The 22,873-nt window shown below is 43.4% G+C and overlaps 1 protein-coding gene across 3 annotated transcripts in view; it reads left to right on the top strand.

The window, feature by feature from the left end:
* The window catches only part of akt1 (AKT serine/threonine kinase 1), a 122,398-nt gene that overhangs the window by 6,383 nt on the left and 93,142 nt on the right, over nt 1-22,873 (top strand). The window lies entirely within an intron of this gene.

Genomic DNA, 22,873 nt, shown 5'->3' with positions numbered 1-22,873 from the left:
AATGCACTTCACAGGATACTTAATAAAGGCAAAGTTAGTATAGATGATGAAAGCTTGTTCAAAGAGGGAGGTTGAAGAAGCATCCTAGAAGAGCAAAGAGAGGTGGAGAGGTTTAGGGAAGGAATTTCAAAGCTGAGGGCCTTAGCCATCGTAGCTGTAGCATTGTCGCCAATAATGGAACAATTAAAATCAGAGATGTGCGATTGTCCCAAAATCAGTAGATTGCAGATATCTGAGGGGTGCTGAAATGGAGGAGGTTGCAGAGCCAGGGAGGGAATATAAATCGAGGATGAGAAAAATTGATCTGCTGCCAGACTGGGAGCTAATTTGGTCAATGAGCACTGGGGTGATGGGTGAAAGGGCCTCAGTGTGAAAAGGGATATGAGAAGCAGAGTTTTGCAACTGTCTTGAGTGGGACATCTGAAACAGATGCCTTTAAAATCTGAACTGGTGCCAGGCAAAGTTACGTGATTAGCCCCCAGGCTATTTACAATCTACCTGACAGTAGCTATTCACAGCAACAAAGATCAGCTGTCTTTTGGTATGAGTGTAAAATACTACCTGGATGGAAAATTCTTTAGCCTCAGTCGCCTCTGTGGCAAAATTAAACTGACCACTATAGACATATATGATCTGTAGTTTATGGATGACTGCAATGTTATTGTCCATTCTGTACCAGATTTTCAAGCAACTCTCCATCTCTTCAATTTTGCAAACATGAAATTCAGCCTGACCTGTAATGTTGCCTAAACAAAATTCATATATCATACATCTGTTCAGCCAAATATTCTACCTCTGATATACGTTTGACAAGGTACCTCACAAGAGGTTATTGCAGAAGGTAAGGGGGCATGGAGTTGGGGGTAGGGTGTTAGCGTGGATAGAGGATTGGTTGTCAAATAGGAGGCAGAGAGTGGGGGTTAATGGGTGCTATTCGGATTGGCGGTTGGTGACTAGTGGAGTGCCCCAGGGGTCGGTGCTGGGGCCTCAGCTATTTACCATTTATATAGATGATCTGGAGGAGCGAACTGAGTGTATGGTGTCGAAATTTGCTGATGTCACCAAGATTGGTGGAACGGCAAATTGTGCGGAGGGTGTGGAGAGTCTGCAGAAGGATCTAGATAGGCTGGGTGAATGGGCCAGGAAATGGCAAATGGAATTTAATGTTGGCAAGTGCGAAGTGGTCCACTTTGGTAGGAAGGACTATTACTTACGTGGCGAAAAACTGCAGCAGACGACGGTGCAGAGGGACCTCGGGGTCCTTGTGCATGAGTCGCAAAAACCCAGCCTGCAGGTGCAGCAGGTGGTCAGGAAGGCAAATGGAATGCTGGCCTTCATAGCGAGGGGGATTGAATATAAAAGTATGGAGGTCTTGCTGCAGCTGTATAGGGCATTGGTGAGGCCGCAGCTGGAGTACTGTGTGCAGTTTTGGTTGCCGCACTTACGCAAGGATATTTTGGCCTTGGAGGGAGTGCAGAGGAGGTTTACTAGGCTGATACCGGAGTTGAGGGGGTTGAACTATGAGGAGAGGCTGAATAAACTGGGCTTGTACTCGTTAGAGTTTAGAAGAATGAGGGGAGATCTCATTGAGACGTATAAGATGATGAATGGGATGGATAGGATAGAGGTGGAGAGACTCTTCCCGCTCAGAAAGGACAGTAGGACTAGGGGGCACAGCCTCAAGATAAAGGGGGGGCGGTTTAGAACGGAGTTGAGGAGGAACTTCTTCACTCAAAGGGTGGTGAATCTCTGGAATTCTCTGCCCGTTGAAGTGGTGGAGGCTGCCTCGCTAAATATTTTTAAGACGCGGGTTGATGGGTTTTTGATAAGCGAGGGGATTAAGGGTTATGGGGAGAGGGTGGGAATGTGGAACTGAGCCACGACAGATCAGCCATGATCTTATTGAATGGCGGGGCAGGCTCGAAGGGCTAGATGGCCTACTCCTGCTCCTATTTCTTATGTTCTTATATGTGTAGAGGAAGGACTGTGGAAAATGTTGAGTTCTTCCTGTTCCTTGGCAGCCATCTCTCTCAGCTTTCTATAGTCTACAAGAGCAGGTGTTTGACAAAAGAGCTCCGTAAGACCACAGAAGTCCTCGTGTTCAGAGCAGTTGTTGTCACCACACTCCTGTACTGCATTAAGACCCGAACTGTATATCGGCAACACATAAGAGTGGTAGAGAAATTTCACCATCAGTGCTTCAGTGATTCAATGGGGGAACAATCAAAGAAACACTAATATCTTGTTCTTCAAACATTCAAGCAAAACTCCTGAAACATCAACTTTGATGGTGTTTAGATGGCCGAAAAGTGTCAATGCCACCAGGTCTTTTTTCATCAACTCTCAAATGGTTAGTACTGCAGCTGGGAAGGACAAAGAAAATGTTTTAAGGACTTTTTTTTTGTCCAACAGCACCATTGATATTAATGACCAGGAGGAACTTGCTACCAATTGTCCAAAATGACAACATGTCCATCAGGTTTAAATTACAAAATTTTAAAATGGCAGCAGTGGGAAGTGGGGGTTGTGCAAGAAAGGAAATAAAAGGAAGCAAATCCCACACTCTGGATCACACTGCCTTCTGGGACATCAAGCCCCCACATGCTCAAAGATCTGTGGGTTGAGCATTGGCCTGTTCAGTTTCATGAAGACCCATGACTGACATTTGTGACCCTGAGTAGACATCATCCTCAAATCATGGCAAACAAACAATGATGGATGAATGTGCCTTAATGTAAGTAAGGATATGGATAACAGAAATTTAGATGAGATCAAATTTATGTCAGGTGGTAGTGGTGGTGGGGGGAGGGCGTTGGTTGCAGTGGGTGGAAGATGGAAGACTGGCTAGGAAAGCATTGGAATAGTCATGTCTTCAGGCAACAAAGGTACGTTTAAGGTTTCTGCAATGGATGAGCTATGGTGGGGGGCATGGTCAGGCACTATTTGGGAGGTAGAAGTAGTTGATTATGATGATGGAATGGATATATGATTGGGAGCTCATCTCAGGGTCAATACAACACCAAGGCTGCATACAGCCAGCTTCCATGTCAGGCAGTTGCCAGGGAGAGTGATATTTCTGGCTTCTATATACTTCTGCTTACTGCATAAAGCACATCCTTTGATACCTAGAAAGCAAATGCAGCCAAGGTAAGGGGCACAGCAGACAACAATATTACTTGGATGATACATGGCCTCTCGAGCTGCAATGCCTTGGGTCAACGTGGAACACTATGCTTTACACCCAGCACTCATACTCGAGGAAAGAGCAGGGCCTGTGTAAGTCACAAAAGCAGTCTAGCCCATCTCATTGTGAAAGCACACTCTGATGCATACAATTGCTTTAGCCATATTCAGACTGCCTTTATGACTCAACCCTATTGGCATTCCCTTTCATGCCAGTGTATAATTGTGAACTGAGCTCTCCACTATTATCACCATGTGCCATGGTGCTTTCAGCACTACCTTTATTACTTTTATTACTTACTAACAGCAAATCACCATCACCAACAGACAGCTGTTTAGGCACCCTGGCAATCTCCATTGCCATCTGTTCCACGGAACAGATGTGTCAACAGACGGGGAATGAGTGTGAGGGGAGGACTCTGGACTTGCAAGTCAACAACACCTAGAGGACAGTGACAGCAGGACCTTGGGACAGGCTGTCAACAACATCAAGAGGGCTAGAGGAGGACCCCGAGACAAGCAGACAGCAGCACCTAGAGGAGAGGGCAAGAGGAGGACCCCAAAACTGGCAGTCAGCAAATCCAGAGGAGCAGGAGGTTAACATAATAAAAGCTGCAAGACGGGTGATTTTTAAAAACATCTAAGGGTGACATCACAGGGAAATCAGAGGTTCAGTGAGTGGGACCGGGAGCCTGCGCAAAAAGAGGGGCGGTGGCATTGGTAAGTAGGACTGGGTGAGTATTTCTACTGTGCTCCCTTTTAAAGTAAAAAATGGTCTTTAGATTAAGTCGTGTTTATGTACAAGAAGGTAATGTCCCTCAAATATTTAATATCTTCTAAATTAGAGGGAAGAATTTAAGGGTAAGTCATGGCAGGGTAGTTTGGCTGCATGGAATGTTCTTCCTGTACAATGTGGGAAGTCAGGGACACTTCCAGTGTCCTGGGTAATTATGAATGCAGGAAATGTCTCCAACTGGAACTAATCAAAATCTATGTCTGAAACCTGGAGCAGCAGCTGGAGTCACGGTGGAGCTTCCACAAGGTTGGAATCTTTGTGGATAGCATGTACAGTGAGTTGGTCATACCAGAGTAAAGAATGCATAGGCATTAAGGGAAAGGCTGACTGTCAGAGTAAAAACATTAGGCGGTTAGTACAGGAGTCTTCTGGGTTCATCTCCCTCTCTGTCGAGTCTTTTGTTTTGGCTACTACTAAGGAGATGGTTTCTTAGGGGAACGCAGCAACAGCTAAGTCCATGACACCATGAGTAGCTCAGTTGCACAGTATGGGGGAGGAGGTGGCGAAGACAAAAGAATGGGCGAGCAATAACGTTAGCAGATTCAATTGTAAGGAGAATGTTTCTGCAGCTGCAGAAGGGGGAAGATGTAAATTGCCCCTCTGGTGCCAGAGTCAAGGAGCAGCTGTGGAAGTGAGAAGATGAACAGTTAGAGGCCATGGTCCATGTTAGTACCAGCAACATAGGTAAAAAGAGAGATGAGGCCATGCAAGCAAAATACAGAGAGCTTGGAAATAAATTAAAAGGCAGGTCTTCATAAGAACATAAGAAATAGGAGCAGGAGTAGGCCATCTAGCCCTTCGAGCCTGCCCCGCCATTCAATAAGATCATGGCTGATCTGTCGTGGCTCAGTTCCACTTTCCCGCCCTCTCCCCATAACCCTTAATCCCCTCTCTTATCAAGAACCCATCAACCCGCTTCTTCAGAGATAGTAATCTCAGGATTACTCTCAGTGCCACATGCTAGCAAGACCAGAAATGGGAAAATAGATTGGATTAGTGTATAGTTGGAGAAATGGCATAGGTGGAAGGGATTTAGATTCCTATGGCATTGTGACCGATTTTGGAGAAGATAGGACATGTTCAAGCAGGACTGGGGCCAATATCCTCATAGGTGCATCAGGTAGTACTATGGGGAAGGTTTAAACTAGAGTGGCGGGGATGGAAACCTGATCAGGGAGACACAAGAGGGGGGAAACAAAGATGGAAATGAATGATAGAAAAGTAGAAAGCAAAAGTGGAAGGCAGAGGAAACAGAGGCTAGCGGCAAACAGGGTCATAGTGCAAAATAAATAGTGTGAAAGTGTTAAAAATACAAATTTAGAAGTAGTGTAGCTGAATGCATACAGCATTCATAATAAAGTAGATGAATTATCAGTGCAGGTAGTTGTAAACAAGTATGATATGACTGTTATTATGGAGACATGGCTGCAGGGTGACCAAGGTTGGGGACTAAACATGCAAAGATATTTGATATTTAGGAAGGACAGGCAAAAAGAAAAGTGGGAGGGGGGTGTTGTTAAGAAAGGATGAAATCAGTGCAATAGTGAGAAAATCTACTTGTAGAATCAGTCTAGGTGGAGCTAAGAAACAGTAAGGGCTGAAAACATTAGTGGGAGTTGTCTAAAGACCTCTAAACAGTAGTGGTAAGAAAGTGGACAGCATTAAACAGGAAATTAGAGATGCATGTAACAAAGATGTTACAGTAATCATGGGTGACTTTAATATACATATAGACTGGGCAAACCACAATAGCAATAATATCATGGTGAATGAATTCCTGGAGTGTGTACAGGATGTTGTTTTGGATCAGCTTGTCGAGGAACCAACCAGGATATCCTAGATTTGCTTTTGCACAATGAGAAGGATTCAGTTAATAATCTGATTGTGCAGGATCCTATAGGGAAGAATGGCCCTAATATAAAATACTTAACTGCAATAGAAAGCAAAGCAGTCCAATCTAAAACTAGGATTTGTTATCTAAATAAAGGAAACTACAAAGATATGAGGGGTGAGTTGGTGCGATAGATTGGGTGAATTAATTGAAAGGTATAATGGTGGATAGGCACTGGCTAATAGTGAAAGAATGAATGCATTCAACAGTTATACGTTCTTTCTTGGAGCAAAAACACAACAGGCAAAGTGGCCCAACCATACTAACAAAATAAATTAAGGTGACTATTAGATCCAAAGAGGAATCATATAAATTTGCTAGAAAAAATAGCAAGTTTGAGGATTGGGAATAGTTTAGACTTCAGCAAAGACACGTCAAGAGATTGATTAAGAGGGGAAAATAGAGAATGAGAGTAAACTTACAAGGAACATAAAAGCAGACGATAAAAGCTTTTATAAGCGTGTGAAAAGAAAAAAGACTAGTGAAAACAAATTTAAGTCCTGTCTGAAACAGGAGAATTGATAATGGAGAACAAGGAAATGGCAGACTGATTAAATAACTATTTTAGTTCTGTCTTCAGAGAAGATACAAATAACTTCCCAGAAATGCTAGGGAAGCAAGGTCTAGTGCAAAAGAGGAATTGAAGGAAATTCGTATTCGTATAAGGGGCGGCACGGTGGCACAGTGGTTACCACTGCTGCTTCACAGCATCAGGGATCTGCGTTCAGTTCCTGGCTTGGGTCAATGTCTGTGTGGAATTTGCACATTCTCCCTGTGTCTGCGTGGGTTTTCTCCAAGTGCTCCAATTTTCTCCCACAGTCTAAAGATGTGCAGATTAGGTGGATTGGCCATGCTAAATTCTACCTCAGTATACTTGAACAGATGCTGGATTGTGGTGACTAGAGGATTTTCACGGTAACCATTGCAATGTGAATGTAAATAATGGATGCGCCGGTTGTCATCTTCCAAAATTTTGTAGATTCTGGAACAGTCCCAGCAGTTTTGAGAGTGGCAAATGTAACCCCACTTGTTAAAAAAGGAGCGAGAAAATGGCTTCGCTTAACATCAGTATTAAGGAAAATGTTAGAGTCTATTATGGAGGAAGTGATTACAGAGCACTTGGAAAATATCTACAGATCAGACAAAGTCAATATGGATTTGACAGTTTTTTGAGGATGTAACCAACGGAATCGATGAGGGAGAACCAGGGGGCGTGGTATTTTTGGATTTTCAGAAGGCTTTTGATAAATTGCTACATAAGAAGTTTGTGTGTAAAATTAAAGTGCCTAAGACTGGGTGTAATATATTGGCATGGATTGAAAATTGGTTAGATTAGAAAGAGAGAGTAGAAATAAATGGGTCGCTTTCAGAGTGAAAGGCAGTGAATAGAGGGGTACCACAGGGATCAGTGCTTGTGTCCCAGCTGTTCACAACTTACATCAATGATTTGGATGAAGGAATAAAACGTAATATTTTAAAGTTTGTTGATGAAACAGGACTAGGTGGAGTTGTGGATGGTGAGGAGGGAGTAAAGAGGCTTCAAGATGATTTAAACAAGTTGAGCAAATGGGTAAATACATGGCAGATACAGTATAGCGTGGATAAGTGTGATGTTATCCACTTTGGTAGGAAAACAGAATAGTACAACATTATTTAAATGGTGATCAATTGGGAAATGTTGATGTAAAAATATCCCTGAGTGTCCTTACACCAGTCATTGGAAGCAAGCATGCAAGTGCAGCAAACAGTTCGGAAGGCAAATGGTATATTGGCCTTCGTTGCAAAATGATTTGAGTACAGGAGCAAGGATGTCTTATTGCAGCTGTACAGGGCCTTGGTGAGACTACTCTTGGAGTATTGCTTGCAGTTTTGGTCTCCTTACCTAAGAAAATATATACTTGTCATAGAGGGAGTACAGTGAAGGTTCAACACACTGATTCCTGGAATGGTAATATTGTTGTATTAGGAGCCAGTGGGTTGTCTAGTGAATTCACTGGAGTTTAGAAGAATGAAAAGGGATCTAAACTAAAACGTATGAAATTCTTACAGGGTTGGCCAGACTGGTTGTAGGGATGTTGTTTCCCATCGTTCAGGTCTAGAACAAAGGTCACAGTCTCAGAATGTGGGGGAGGCCATTTAGGACTGAGATGAAGGGAAATGTCTTCAGTCAGAGGTTGTTTTATTTTAGTGTGTGCAGTAATTGCCAAGTCAGGCAATAGCTTCCGCAGTGGCTGAATGACACTCTTGAATCATCTTCTGCTGAATTTTGTCAGGGGCAGTTTTCGATGATTGGGGTGCACCACAGCAGCAGTCTGGGTTCCCCACAAGGCTTTATTTGTGCCAATTTGCCACAGACAGGCCTTGGTCAGTGTGGAATGCAGTTGTTGAGGGGGGCCCAACATTGGCAGGTTGAAGCCATGGGTGGTTTTATAATGGTGGCATGTTGGTTCCACTCCTGCTGCCGCAGGGTCTCTGTCGTTATCCCTTGGCACGGTTATTTTAGCGTTAAGCCTGGAGTGATGGGAGGCGAGCAGCAGTAAGGTCCTTTATATAACAGCAAGCTTGGATTGATGTTAACCTTCTCCAGGAGCTTTCTTGTTGCAATCTCCCTCCTTATGTGAGGGGGTGTTGCTCACGACAGGGGAGTTGACCGAAGGATATCCAAGAAGACACACATTGTTGTGCTGAGCTGGGTATGGACAAGATGCAGAACCTGTGGAATTTTCTACCACATAAGGCTGTGGAGGCCAAGTCAAAAAAAACATAGATTTCTAGACACCAAAAGCATTGTGGGGTAAGGGGGGAAGAGCGAGAATATTACATTGAGATAGAGGATCACCATAATCACACTGGATGATGGAGCAGCCTTGATGAGCTGAGTGGTCTACTCCTGCTCCTACTTTCTATGTTTCTATGTCTTAGCCAGGCTGACTCATTACCAGTGCAGGTTATCTCCATAGTGTTCTTCCCCCTTTTGCTCTACATATCATGGTCTTAGCCTGATAGTGCATGGAGGGATATTACTCTTCACTGCATCTTTGTATTTCTTGTGTTCTTTGCTCACCTACACAGCAACATACATATACAAACCTCACTACTGAAGCAGAGGTATTGCCAAGTCTCAAACCTTAGCTGCAGCATGCATGTATGAGTCTACCCTTGGAACTCGGTGCAGATAAGCCAAGCTACTTTCCTTGCTGGAACACAGAAGGCCGTTGAAACTTTTCTTGCACTGAGTCCATGAGTGCCAATGTCCTTGTGTGCTCACAGCAGGTGCAATTTGTATCCAGATCATCTTGGTTTTCTGCTGGGGCATTACAGTGCAGGAGGGTGTAGGACCTGTCTCCTCTCCTGGATATCTTCTGCCAAAACTTGAAGGTCCCAATCAGAAAAAGAACGTGGGGCAACCGGACCCATGCCATCTCTCACAGAACCTCTGTATGACGTTCTATCAATAAAAATGTAAGGCAATAAAGGGTCGCAAACTATTCAAAATACAAAATTCTCATTCATTTTTCTTTGCTTACATACACTAACCATTTTCACATATGACCAACGATTACTGCTGAGGTCTGGTGGAGAGACTTGCTCTGTGTAATTTCTCAGTGCCATGTACATTACAGCTGTAACTCCAAGCATGCTGTGATCTATGACCACTGACAACCCTACTGGTTTCCTCCCTCTTAGTCTATGCGCAACAATGAGCAGCTGGGAGGGACCTAATCAAGGGTCAGTAGTGTGAGTGCATCCTGGTAAAAGAGTGCCAAGAGGACAAATGGATTAGATAATGAGCATGGCACTGTTCATTATTCATCCACTGATCTTGACAGCTATCCATATGACTACATTTACCAGGTAGCGATGACAAGATGATATCATTTCCATGACTGCATCTTGTGAATCCACTCTGTGCTTTGACTGATTCAGTAGCGTGCACTTTGAATAGGCAGCAACATGACAATTCCCCCTTAGGGAAAGCCCATGGTGGGCCATCCATTCCCATGTGGCCTAACAATTGGAATATTTACAGCTTTTACACTCATCTAACAAGGCAATGACGTTTCCTCTGAGACACAGTGACTTTGTCCGAGATGACCTACTTCTCTAATGGATCTTTCTTGAAGGTCTGCTTTGTAATCTGCTCTTGAGTCACCCAACCCATGCTTGGCCTGTCTCTAATCACTCACTGCTTCCGCGGTCACCCACGCCAACTCCTATTCTAGCCAGCCCATCCATGGGACCACAAATCAGAAGTTTGGGCAGCCATTTTAAATGTCAGGTTTGTGGAGTCTGCAATTCTCCCATCTCTCCACACCCAACCCACAAGTGAAAACCTGATCAACCATGGTGGATGAAGGGAATGGGGCACAAGAGGCTAAAGTTGAAGGAATACTATTTCTCAGACTTTTGTTGGACCAGAGAAGGTTACTGAAATAGAGAAAAATGTTGCCTTGGAGGAACAGGCTAATAATGATGAGTATTTTAAATGTGGGGCATTGGTGGACTGGGAGAAAATGAAGGTTGGCGACTACAGGATTCACAAGTGAACAGACCTGACACAGATTGTGATACAGGCAACTCTGTTATGGACAGTGAAAACTTGGAGGCCAGTCAAGAGAGCATTAGAAAAATTAAACCTGGAAACAACAAAATAGGTAGGAGTTTCAGCAACAAAAAGGGATGTGGAGATGAACAATGATACTGATGTGTAAGGAAGCAGTGTTGGAAAGGATATGGAACTTGAAGCTGAATTCTGAATCAAAAGGAGACCTTGGTTGTAAACATTTTGGTTCAGCCTGAAAAAGAGGCCAGAGATGGGAACTGAAATGGGTGCCAAAGACAGTGCCATCAATCTTCTTACTGTTTAATTGGAGGAAATTGTGGCTTATTGAGGGCTGGATGTCAGATAAGCAAGCTAAGAACTTAGAAGCATTAGATAGCTTGACAGAGTGGTAATGAGATAGACCGAGGTGGATGGGTGGAATTTTCAATTTTTGAGACTGTGTGGTGGTGGGTGGCTCTGGCAGAGGCTTTCCCGCTGGCCAAATAGAGTCATAGAGGTTTACAGCATGGAAACAGGCCCTTTGGCTCAACTTGTCCATGCCACCTTTTTTTTAAAACCCCTAAACTAATCCCAATTGCCTGCATTTGGCCCATATCCCTCTATACCCATCTTAGCCATATAACTATTTAAATGCTTCTTAAAAAACAAAATTGTGCCCGCCTCTGCTACTATCTCTGGCAGCTTGTTCCAGACACTCACCACCCTCTGTGTGAAAAATTGCCCCTCTGGACACTTTTCTATCCCACCCCCTCACCTTAAACCTATGCCCTCTAGTTTTAGATCCCCCCAACCTTTGGGAGTTTTAGAATGACATAATTTCACACCAGCGTGACACAAGATTGGAAAACCTGACTAGGTGCTGGCGGGCAACTGTTTTAATGAGCATTCATGAGATGCAAATACCATTCACACTACCTGCAGGGGGAAGACCAACCTGCCATTAGCCCACTGTTGGGAGAATTGCAACTTGATTTTGCACTGGCAGGGTTTCTGACTTTTTGGATCTTACTAGATTCTCCGCTCTCACCTGCCACCAAACCCACTGAGTGGGATGAGAGAATTCCACCCTATGTGTGAAACGTAACTTTGTATTTTGGGATGTTGTCGCCAAAGGGCAGAGGGTAGATGAGAAATTGCTGGGGCCGAGGATAGACCCTTAAATCACTTATGTGGTGGCTTGCTTCAGTAAAGTTGCTGTAGGTTTATTGTGTTTAGACTGTAGCGGGACGGTGATAAGCATCAAAAGTTACATTCTTCTTGGATTATCCTTGAGCAATATCATTGGAAATCACTAGGATTTGTGAAAAAATATAGGCGAATCAATGGGAGAGGCAAAGGGAACAGGAGGGAGTGGCGAGGAGGAGGGAGTGGTGGGGAGTGGGAAGGAGTGATGAGAGGATTTCTATTTGTCTTCAGCATGCAATTATAAAATTTTCCCACAGAGTTTGACTGTGATATAATTGTGATACTAAAGCAGTATTGCTCCCTAACACAGTGTTGATACCTAGCATAGATAAATGCACAGCTCTGTGTATGTCATGTCCTGATTACTAACCTTGTTGATGTATTATTCTGCAGTCAGGAAGTTATGCTGAGTCACTTCACTAGGGAAGTGTGTGTATATGTCTGTATGGGGAGGGGGTGGGTTAATGGGAATTTCAGTAGGTGAGTCATCCTGAGCCATTTGAACTAAATCTGTCTTTAAGCAATATGTATGGATCGACAAGGCCTGAGACCAACTGAGCTACAACATCCAGATATTTTCCCGAAAGAATGTTTTTGTAGGCATGGTTAAAAAGCAGTAAAATAAATTATCTTACGCAGGGACACTGAAGGCCTGTTTGGTGTTGTGTCAGACTTTGGTTTTTATTTTGTTATTTTTATATAATAGAAAGTTGTCAATACAAAAACAGGATTGCCAGAATGCTTGGACTGCATTATTAGCCTGTTAGCTTAATAACCATTTTACACCGGAAATGATTAGCATGCAGAGAATATTTTGCATTGATTTCATATTACTTCTCTCATCACATTACACATTTTGATGATGTCACGAAGGAATGAATAATTGTTTGATTATCAGAATTATTCTTTTGTGTGTATGGCCTGGTATGTATACAAACAACTGTTAGTAAATAAGTATGTCAGAACATTGCTATGTAAGATTCTTTATTCTGTTACTTATGGACTTGTAAAATCCAGGTAATAGTTAATTAAAATGATATTTTCTGCAGTAGAAAAATGGTTATGTATTATATTCCTTCTTAGAATAATAAGACGTTGGTTTAATCTTCACCATGGTGAGTGATTGATGGGGATGATACAGAGAAGGCAAGTTATCTTCAGGCTGAGTTTATATGCCTCTTAACTGCTGGATCATGAATGGAATTAGTAGAGACCTGGGATCAGATCGCCTACCTTTTTCCCTGCTCTTTCCCTTCCCTTGTATAGTTCTTAGTGATCTTCAGGTTATAAATTTAGAACATAGAACCTTACAGTGCAGAAACAGGCCCTTCGGCCCATCGAGTCTGCACCGACCACAATCCCACCAAGGCCCTATGCCCATATTCCTACACATTTACCCGCTAATCCCTCTAACCTACACATCCCAGGACACTAACGGGCAATTTTAGCATGGCCAATCAACCTAACCCGCACATCTTTGGACGATGGGAGGAAACCGGGGCACCTGGAGGAAACCCACGCAGACATGAGGAGAATGCGCAAACTCCGCACAGACCGTGACCTGAGCCGGGAATCGAACCCAGGTCCCTGGAGCTGTGAAGCAGCAGTGCTAACTACTGTGCTGCCATGCCACCCACTTTTTTATTTTATTAGTGTCGCAAGTAGGCTTACATTAACACTGCAATGAAGTTGCTGTGAAAATTCTCTAGTCGCCACACTCTGGCGCCTGTTTGGGTACACTGAGGCAGAATTGAGCACAGCCAATGCACCTAACCAGCACGTCTTTTGGACTATGGGAGGAAACTGGAGTACCAGAGAAAACCCACAGACACAAGGAGAATGTGCAGATTCTGCACAGACAGTGACCCAAGTTGGGAATTGAACCCTGGACTCTGGCATTGTGAGGCAGCAGTGCTAACCGCTGGCCCACACCATCAGTTATGGTGCTAGATCACCAGGTTATGGTACTAGATCATCAGGTTATGGTGCTAGATCCAACAAGGCTGAAATAATGGCAAAATTTTTATTTTTTGAGATGATTCTAACTAGGATCAAAATATATTAGTTTTGCTATTAGTAACTACATCAGAAGACAGAATATAGCTTGAATATGGACAAATATAATTACACAAAGTATATCTACTTAATGTATGTAATATAACATAAAGATAACTACAAAATGCATTCCCTTTTTCTAAACATGTATCAGTAATTGCACAAGACGAGGGATGTTGACACAATGGTTGGTTAGCACTAAGAGGAATTAAATGTAGTTAGTTTTCCCAGAATTAGAAGTGAGTGGTTGATTAATACACAAAGTTCCCTTTTCTGTACTGAATGGCAGTAATCGTTAAAAGTTTTAAAATATTTTCTTCCTCAATTCCATTTGCTGTTAAATGAGGCCCGGGTTTCGGTCACTGTAAGGTCATACAAGCTTATGTTGTGTTCAGAAGTCTGCAGAGGTAAGGGAGCACTAATCTCCCACCAAGAAGGCAGACACACCCCCCTACATGTTTCACATCAACTGGGTTGATCGCATTTACACATTTAGGTGCGAAAGCTGTGTCTTTGAACCCACTGTTATGCCCGGTTACGTTGGTTTTCTCTCATGATTCATCAGTTTCTTACTCTAGATGAGATCTTGCCGAAGATAATAGTCTTTTGTTAAAAACACATTTATCCACATACTATTTACAAAGGTTAACCAAGACTAAGACATAGCTGGAACTATTCACTTAGATGCTTCACATATATCACTATGACATAGCTTCTTACGCACATGCTCAGCACCTATAATTAGTGTTAACTCTTTACTCTGCACTTACAAGGATATATTGCTTTAAAGACTGATACCCCAGCACAGAATCACAGAGTCATAGAATCCCTGCACTGTAGAAAGAGGCCATTTGATTAATCAAATCTGCACCTACTCTCTGACAGAGCAGTACTAAAGGAATGCAGTAATTCAGAGGGATATTGAACTGATGTTCTGCTTCCCTATCCCGGTTGCCATTAAAAATAAAACAACATTGCTTTGTGTGTTGTTACAATTGCCCACCTGTCTCTATTGTTGTAAAACCTGCTCTCACTACTGACCTTCTCAAACAGGAGAAAACAATGTCAATTACACCCAGCAAAAGGTTTCCTAAATTTAATAAGTTTAACCAATGAATAGCTGACCCACGTTGACCAGAAAGGTCATAGATTCAATTCTTGGCCTGTGCTGAGGTAGCTGATCTCAGCTGCAGTGATAGAAAGGTACTGACAATTGGCTAGTAATTGATAAGTGAACCTAAGAAAAGTCAAAGTTTATTGTCAAAAAACTTTGTAGACTGGAATGTTCTTGTTGTTTAAAAATCATTGCTTCAGATACGATTCCAAATGGATTGACTTTTCCTTAAATTATAACAATGCAACCAGGACATTTTATTATTTCACTGATATAATTTGCCCATTAATGTCAGGGAGATTAGTAGGGTAAATACGTGGGGTTACAGGAATAGGGCCTGGGTGGAATTGTTGTCAGTGCTCAATGTGCTTTCTGCACCTGAGGGATTCTATGATAATACGCAACTAAATCTAATTTCCATATATGTGTTATAACATTGAAATCATCAATTGTGGTGAGAAACTTAATAATATGCAGATTCCATAATACATTGTAATAAGTGCATTTAAGACATTTTTGAAATTAAGTTTATAAAGAAATGATTTGTGTCATTGGATTAGATACAGAAGATGTTAGTTTTCAAAGCTGAACATCTGGGCTATTAGACAGCTATATTGGAGCAACTTGGAGTTGCTGTATGATCTGGATCTATACTGAAATAATTTTTTAAGAAATGTATTGTTTCACAGGATGTGGCTGGCTTGGCCCTTGCTTGTTGCCATAATGAGTATAATGAGCTGCCTTTTTGAACAGTGCATGTGGCGTAGATAACCCATGGTACTGTTAGGAAGGGAGCTCCAGCGACTGTGGAGGAATGGCGATGTTCTAAGTCAGGATGGTGAGTGGCTTGGAAGGAAACTTCCAAACAGTGGTGTTCCTGTGCATCTATTGCCTTTGTTATTCTTGGTGGTAGATTTCACAAGTTTGGAAGGTGCTGCTGAAGGAGTCTTGGTGAGTTGCTCTGGTGCATCTTGTAGATGGCACGCACTGCAGCAACTGTACGCTGTTGGTTGAATGAATCTTGAAGGTGGTGAATGGTCTGCTGAACAAGCAGGCTGCTTTATCCCAGATGGTGTAGAGCTGGTTGGAGCTGCATTCATCCAGGAAAGTAGAGAGAATACCATCAGACTTCTGACTTTGGCCTCGTGGTTGGTAGACAGGCTTTGGTACACAGGAGGTGAGTTACTCCCAGTCTGAACTGCTCTTGCTGTCAGAATATTTATATGGCTGGTCCAGTTCAGTTTCTAGTCAATGAAAAATTCCAGGATGTTGAAAGTGGGGTTTTAGCGATAGTAATGCCATTGACTATCAAGGGGAGATTGTTGGATTCTGTCTTATTGGAGATGGTCATTACTTGGCACTTGTGTGATGTGTATGTTACAAGTAAATTAGCTATTTGTAATTTGTTTTGTTAATATTATGAGATTGTTATGTTTTGGAACTCTGCCTTTAGTTTAGGGTAAAATGAAATGGGAGGGCATGTGATCCAGAAGTCTTCCTGGCAACAGGTCTGGTTGAAGGGGCTATTAAAGATTATGGGAAGACCCAGATTGTTTTGTTGGGAAGAAGGTGTAAAGTGGTCACAGTAGGTGATAATGCCAGCAGCATTTGTGTTTACAGTGGTTACACTGTTTCCAAGGTGCATTAAGATGTTGAGGATGCTGTGTTGTGAACAGTTATGCTTTGAACTGTTCGTTTAACTCCAAGTTAAAAGAGAATTAGGGTGTCAAGGGCAGCCAATCAACATTTCCATCTGGATACAAGACCCATATTATTCACATTACCATGGAGACAGACTTTGAAACAGGAAGGGTTTCCACTATGTCCCTGAAAACTCAGTAAGAAGTCTGACAACACCAGGTTAAAGTCCAACCGATTTATTTGATAGTAAACTCACAAGCTTTCGAGGTTACCCTCTTCGTCAGGTGAATGAAGAGTTCTGGCCTCAGACAGAGCATATAAAGCACAGACAGTTTACAGACTACTGATTAGAATGTGAATCTTTACACCTAACCTGCTGTTCAAGCCTTAAAGTGGCTAACAATGTGAGTGGAAGGGGCACTGAGCACAGGTTAAAGAGATGTGTATTGTCTCCAGACAGTACAGTAAGTAAGGTTTTACAAACCCAGGCAAGTCATGGGGGTTACAGATCGTGCAACATGAACCCAAGATCCCTGTTGAGACCGTTTTCATGTGTGCGGAATTTGGCTGTCCGTCTGATAGCCAAACTTGGATATCAGTTAAAATCCTACGCTTTTATTTGGTGCATTGTTCATTTTTTGTAAATACGTAGAATAGAGCCAACTAATGGTGCATTACTTTACCCTTGTCCAATACAAGCTTATGCAATGACTGTTGTAGTAGTTAGCTTTTATGAATCTCTAGAAATCAACACAATAGGCAGGTTCACAATGATTTATCCAAGGGCTGTTTAATGTACTCTCCGTGTTTTTGCTTTATGCAATTAAATGTACTCTGCTGATCTCACACCTAGCTGTGTGCGAGGCCAAAATCTTCAAAGACCTTCAATAGGCAAACAGTCATGTCGCTTCTGGGATAATTACATATATGTGACTAATAAACCAATTATCCTCCGACTAATAATAACTCTACTTTGCAGTACACAACCGAACAACAATGTAAAAATACTCTGTTTATTCTCAATCTGCTGAGCTCAATTCTATAGTTCTATTTAGTTAGTTCTACTTAGCAAAAAAGGATGGATGGAAATAGTTATGCATTACTGGTTAAAACAAAGCAAGGGCTAAAAATTTATATATGCCCAGTTTTGGAAGTGGGTGTCACGATTCCTGATCCTCCTACGCCCAGTCCCATTGAAGCAAGCAGCACACAAACTTCATGCTGCCTCCTCAATTGCCTGATTGTAGTGTGCAGCTGAGCAAGATCCACATTGCTGGCTGGCTGCACACTTAACAGGGCTCCTAACAGCACGCACGTCTAGCATGTGTTCCAGTTCTTAAAGGCAGACTGCCCCTCTTAAACAGAAGCTCCTCTAACACTACAGGAAACAGCTGCCAACTACCACTATTGCAACAGGCTGAAAGAAGAAATAATCCAAACAGGACAAGAGAAATGATTCCCCGGTTCATAGATCACTTAATGATGGAGGCCAACAAGAGAAGAGACCCTGAGGGACCTGGAGGCTCTGGAGGAACACTCCTCAAAGGGAATTGGAGCAGGTGACCAAGGAGGTTAATGTATGATGTTTGGTACTGCAAAAAAGTTCAATAACCTCACATCGATGGCCAAAGTCAATGAAAGCACCTTTACAGGATTTTTCCTACCCAACAACCTCCCATGCTGCACCACACTGTTATCATTCACCCATTAACAGCAATTAGAATGGAAGCCTTGCACTCGGATACCATGGCAAGCTGGGAAAACAGCTTTGGAGGCCAAAAATCCGAAGGACACAAGCTAGTACTAGATTTCCATCTCATTAGCGAGTCTCATGGCTGCTCCCCCCCCCCCCCCCACTGGGTTCTTCCCACCTCTCGAGCGAAACGTCACACCGGCGTGAATCACTGCTAGTCTCCACCAGCAGAGACCAGGCGCCATAGCCACGCCAAAGTGATTGGAGGCCATTGAAATCCCCAGGTAGTTAGGACATGGCTGGGCAGTACCCACCTGGCACCCTGGCTGTGTAAATGTACCAGGGGGTGGGTAGGGCTGGCCCATGACGGTGGCGAGGGGAGCATGGCGGTGTAATGCGCTGTATCAGGGGACTATACAGGGGAGGTTTGATTTTGATTTGATTTATTATTATCATAGAATCACTACAGTGTAGAAGAGGCCATTCGGCCCATTTGAGTCTGGACCAACTCTCTGATAGAATATTTTACCCTCCTGCAGCTTCACATATTTCCCATGGCTAACCGCAAACCCCCCTCCCCCCCCACAACCTACACACCTTGGAACACTATGGGGCAATTTAACATGGCCAATCCACCTAACCTGCACATCTTTGGACTGTGGGAGGAAACCGGAGCAGTCAGAGGACACCCACACAGACACGGGGAGAACATGCAAACAGTCACCCAAGGCTAGAATTGAACCCGAGTTCCTGGTGTTTTGAGGCAGCAATGCTAACCACTGTGCCACCTTATGTACATGTGTATTAGTATACAGTGAAAAATATTGTTTCTTGTGTGCTATACAGGCAAAGCATATGGTACATAGAGAAGGAAACAGGTTGGTGCAGAATCCATCATAATATGGTGTAGAGAAAAATCAACTTAATATGAGGTAGGTCCATTCCAAAGTCTGATGGCAACAGAGAAGAAGCTGTTCTTGAGTTGGTCGGTATGTGATCTCAGACTGATTGTGTGTGCGTTGTGGGGGGTTCGTTTGGGGGGGGGGGGTGTTCATGCAGTGGGGGTGGTACAGGGGAAAATCACAGAGGGTCATGACAGAAGGGTGGGGGGGGTGGTGGGGGGGCATGTCAGGGACAGCTGGCCAGGGGACCCATCAGGATACCTCGATGCCGGCGACCCATGTCATTACCGGGGGAAAATGTGCCACCAATGAAGAGGGAGGGGGGTCCGACATCTGTGAGGGGGTTGGTGGGCGGAGGTCTCCCAGTTCACTGGCAGATCGGGGCACTCTACAAAATGGCGCCTGAATACTCTGAACCTGGTTTCATCAGCATGTTCAGGCTTCACATCCCCGTACCAGTGCCAAGCCCCCAACTGAAAAAAAAGTAACACAATGTCAGATGATTACAGTGCGTAGTTCACCAAGAAGACTGGTGTGGAGAACTTTCATTTCTTGCTGTTATAACACTCTGAATGTTTGAGGGAAAATTCCACCTCCAGATCTTGTAATGATACTAGACTCACAACCACATCTTGTTGCCTCCGCATACCCGCAGCTATTTGGCTATGTCAAACACACAATCCATATACAGTCAACACACTCACTGACATTCTTGCAGGACAAAGTGGCACACAGCAGGAGGGAGGCGAGCAGAACTCCTGGAGGACAGACACATGTCTCCAATACCCAAGTCCTAAGGGGCTGATAGTACTCTTACTCATGAGCCACTGCGTTTTGTATCCACCAGGATAACAGTGTGTTCCTGTCTTATTCCCTTACTCAACTTACCTCACCCTCATCTGACTATCAGGCATGAGGTACAACATGCAATAATGTGACTATGAATCTCTTATTTTACATCCTCCCCACCCACTTTCCTCTCCTTTTGATGTTTTGCTTTCTGATACACTAGAACAGTCATCTGGCAAAGGCAGTGCAACCATAGTCCCTTTTCTTCTTGTATATTATGTATACCTGAGCAGATTCTCTGCTCTTTCTGAATAGGTGCACCAACTTACCCAAAGACCTCCAAAAACAAGCCTAACTACTTTGATAAGCAATGCTACAGCAGGAGTAAGTTAATCTTCACAACATCTCCAAAGCAAAAGAGATTTCTGGATGGCACACAGCACGGATCTAGCAGCTCTTAGTACAGCTGGATTATCTCTCAGTACAACAGGAGGAAATTCTCCTTGAAGAATTAACAGGGATAGTTCATCATCCACCATACACCACCAGTGGGAGTGAAGAAGGACACAATTATACTAAACTTTCATGTCACATGATCCGTTCAGGCATTCTTTCCTTCGCGCCTTCCAAGCCCACAGCCGCTATGATCTAGAAGAACATGGGCAGCAGTTGCATGTGGACCACATGCAAGTTCCACTCCAGGTCACAGCCCATCCATTCCTTCACTGTCACTGGGTCAAATCTTGGAGCTCTCTAACAACGCTATGGACTGAATATTTTTTGACTAAGTGACAACTAGGTGGGTAAAGTGATGTGTAACCCGCTGGCTCCACTGCCAGCTTTTCATGCCATATTTTTTGACATCTGAGCAAAAAGATCCCGCAGTGCGTGCCCCAATCTAATAGCAAGAAGGAAAAGGATCTGGCCAATGAACACAAGTAACCCTCCCCCCTCCATGTGTATACCCCGCTCCCTCCACTTTGCCCATGAACCTCCCCATCAGAGACCCCCACCACCCCTGTCACTCGTCCCCTGGCACTGTCCCCTGATGTGGAGATGCTGGTGTTGGACTGGGGTTAGCACAGCAAGAAGTCTCACAATACTAGGTTAAAGTCCAACAGGTTTATTTGGCAGCAGTAGCTTTCAGAGCCTCGAGCTCCTTCTTCAGGTGAGTGAGGACTTGCATTCACAAACAGGACATGTAAAGACACAACTTACAAGATAATGATTGGAATGTGAGCCTTTACAAGTAATCAAGTCTTAAAGGTACAGACAATATGAGTGGACAGAGGGTTAAGCACAGGTTAAAGAGATGAGTATTGTCTCCAGCCAGGACAGTTAGTGAGACTTTGCAAGCCCAGCAGGACGTGGGCATTACAGATAGTGTGATGTGAAGGTCCCGGTTGAGGCTGTCCTTGTGAGCAGAACTTGGCTATCAAACTGATAGTGGCCATGATATGGAGATGCTGGCATTAGACTTCAAACTGGCTATCAAACTGAGCCCCATTATGACATTGACGGTGGGGCAGGGGGGGCAGTCATGCTTGAAAGTTGCTTTGGGACTCCCCCTCAATTTTCTACCCTTACCATCATTCCCGCCTGCCAAAATGGGAGTGGAAAATCCTGATCTGAGTGTACATACACTAAATGGATTGCAGCAACTCACTTGCCAGTGATTCTCCCATCCCAGCAATGTATAAAATAAATCACAAAGGCCGACTGGATTGAATTGATTTTCTATGCAACTATTTGATGAGGAGGCAACTGAAACTCTCATCCTCGATAGGTCAGCAATAACAACCATCCACAGAAGGAGATAAGATGTTCCTGATTTGCAATTTCTTCAAAATCATAGAATCCTCACACGGCAGAAGGAAGCCATTTGGCCCATCGAGTCTGCACACCATCCCACTGAGACCCTATCCCCAAACCCCTACATGTTTACTTTGCTAGTTCCCCTGACATGAGGGGGCAATTTAGCATGGCCAATCAACCTAACTTGCACATCTTTGGAGAAGTAAGATGTCACTCCTTGTACGCATGCTGTCATTCATGTGTCTACCCACAATCCCATGGCATATCAAATAGGTTGCATCAACTTAGGAATAATGTGCGAACACTGCAATAAAATAATGTACACTCATACACATTTTCCAGGATTATGGGCTGATGGTTTCATGCTGAGGTAATTAGGAAAGACATAGCCTTTTTAAGAGTGAGAAGGAAGAATAGCTGTCCCCTTAGAAGTGTGGACAACCCTAGTAATCAGGAATAAGGATGTCTTTGTGTAACTCATACCTAGCATAGAACAGAAATAATTAAGGACATGGGTGAATAAGAGATTTCATTAACGGCATTCAGTTTGGACATGGTGCTTCAGATGCAGTTGAGATTGTGATTATTTCACAATTACAGTATTGAATCATTGTCATCGGCTGGATGAGAAGAACCTGACAGCCATTGAAGCACAAGGGAACATTAATGCAATGTTACTACCAGCAGCAGATCAGCCTCAACCACAGGGCTGGATTGTTGAATGTATACAGTGGCTACTCACTTGAATATCTATAGTTGTGGAAGTGATGGTTACTTTAATCTTTTATATTTGGTGAAAATTGCAAAGATTCTATTACCTTTACCTTTGGACAACTGCCTTTCATGCTTAAACAATAAAGTCATGGCAGACTTCAAACCACTGAAAGTAAATGAACTTCCAGTGTCTGACTATGGGTCAATGTGTTTTTCTACTTTCCCAACCCCTTGGGAGTCATGAACTTCTGCACACATCTTGTGTTTTTATCCCCATAAGTTATAACTTTTTCACACAGTGAGTGGTTACGGTTTGGAATGCACTGCCTGATGGTGTGCTAGAGGCAAGCTTGACTGAGGCATTCAGATTGGAATTAATTGGATCGTTAATCTGAAAAGGAAGAATATGCAGAGTTAAGGCAAAAAAGGCAGGAAAATGGCAGTCAGTGAAATGTTCAATCGGGGAGCTGGTGCAGACACAAGGGGCCGAATGGTCTCTTTCGGCATTGTAACAATCCTGTAATTCTGAAG

Source organism: Carcharhinus amblyrhynchos, chromosome 14, assembly GCF_965287045.1.
Source record: "Carcharhinus amblyrhynchos chromosome 14, sCarAmb.v2.hapA, whole genome shotgun sequence".
NCBI lineage: Eukaryota > Metazoa > Chordata > Chondrichthyes > Carcharhiniformes > Carcharhinidae > Carcharhinus > Carcharhinus amblyrhynchos.
This window is presented reverse-complemented; position numbering and strand designations above follow the sequence as displayed.